Source organism: Bombus pyrosoma, unplaced genomic scaffold, assembly GCF_014825855.1.
Source record: "Bombus pyrosoma isolate SC7728 unplaced genomic scaffold, ASM1482585v1 HiC_scaffold_4710, whole genome shotgun sequence".
NCBI classification, from domain to species: domain Eukaryota; kingdom Metazoa; phylum Arthropoda; class Insecta; order Hymenoptera; family Apidae; genus Bombus; species Bombus pyrosoma.
Genome location: NW_025219969.1, coordinates 78,368 through 79,680, shown reverse-complemented (window position 1 = coordinate 79,680; position 1,313 = coordinate 78,368). Strand labels below are relative to the sequence as shown.

The 1,313-nt window shown below is 26.5% G+C and overlaps 1 protein-coding gene and 1 long non-coding RNA gene across 16 annotated transcripts in view; one reads left to right on the top strand and one right to left on the bottom strand.

Moving 5' to 3' along the window:
- The window catches only part of LOC122577441, a 266,783-nt gene that overhangs the window by 243,516 nt on the left and 21,954 nt on the right, over positions 1 to 1,313 (top strand). The gene's annotated exons all lie outside the window — the stretch shown is intronic.
- LOC122577449 overlaps positions 1 to 1,313 on the bottom strand; it is a 37,661-nt gene that overhangs the window by 15,844 nt on the left and 20,504 nt on the right. The gene's annotated exons all lie outside the window — the stretch shown is intronic.

The following is a 1,313-nucleotide window of genomic DNA, read 5'->3' as shown; positions in this document are numbered from 1 at the left end:
AAAGATACGTCATAACGTGAAATGTTATGTAGTATTACGTTACATCGTATAACGTTATGTAGTATTTCATTATAAGGTATAACATTATCTATTATTACGTTATAACGTATATCGTTATATAGTAATACGTTATAACGAACAACGTTCAGCAGTATTACTTTATAACGTATAACGTTATGTATTAATACGTTATAACGTACATCGTTATATAGAAATACGTTATAGCGTATATCGTTATATGAAAGATACGTTATAACATGAAATGTGATGTAGTTTTACGTTATAACGTATACCATTATGTATTATTACGTTATAACGTATATCGTTTTATGATAATACGTTATAACGTATAACCTTATGTAATATTACGTTATAACGTATATCGTTATATGGTAATACGTTAAAACGTATATTGTTATATGAAAGATACGTCATAACGTGAAATGTTATGTAGTATTACGTTACATCGTATAACGTTATGTAGTACTTCATTAAAATGTATAACATTATGTATTATTACGTTATAACGTATATCGTTATATAGTAGTACGTTATAACGAACAACGTTCAGTAGTATTTCGTTATAACGTATAACGTTATGTATTATTACGTTATAACGTACATCGCTATATAGTAATACGTTATATCTTATATCGTTATATGAAAGATATGTTATAACGCGAAATGTTATGTAGTATTACGTTATAACGTATAACATTGTGTATTATTACGTTATAACGTATATCGTTATGTAGTACTAAGTTATATAGTATTGCTTTATAACGTATAACGTTATATAGTAATACGATATATAGTAATACGCTATAACGTATATCGTTATATGGTAATACGTTATAACGTATAACGTTCAGTAGTAGTTCGTTACAACGTACATCGTTATATAGTAGTACGTTATGATGTATAACGTTCAGAAGTATTTCGTTATAACGTATAACATTATGTATTATTACCTTATAACGTATGTCGCTATATGGTAATACGTTATAACGTATATCGTTATGTAGTATTACGTTACATCGTATAACGTTATGTAGTATTACGTTATAACGTACAACGTTATGTAGTATTGCTTCATAACGTATATCGTTATATAGTAATACGTTAAAACGTATATTGTTATATGAAAGATACGTCATAACGTGAAATGTTATGTAGTATTACGTTACATCGTAAAACGTTATGTAGTATTTCATTATAAGGTATAACATTATGTATTATTACGTTATAACGTATATCGTTATATAGTAATACGTTATAACGAACAACGTTCAGCAGTATTACTTTATAACGTA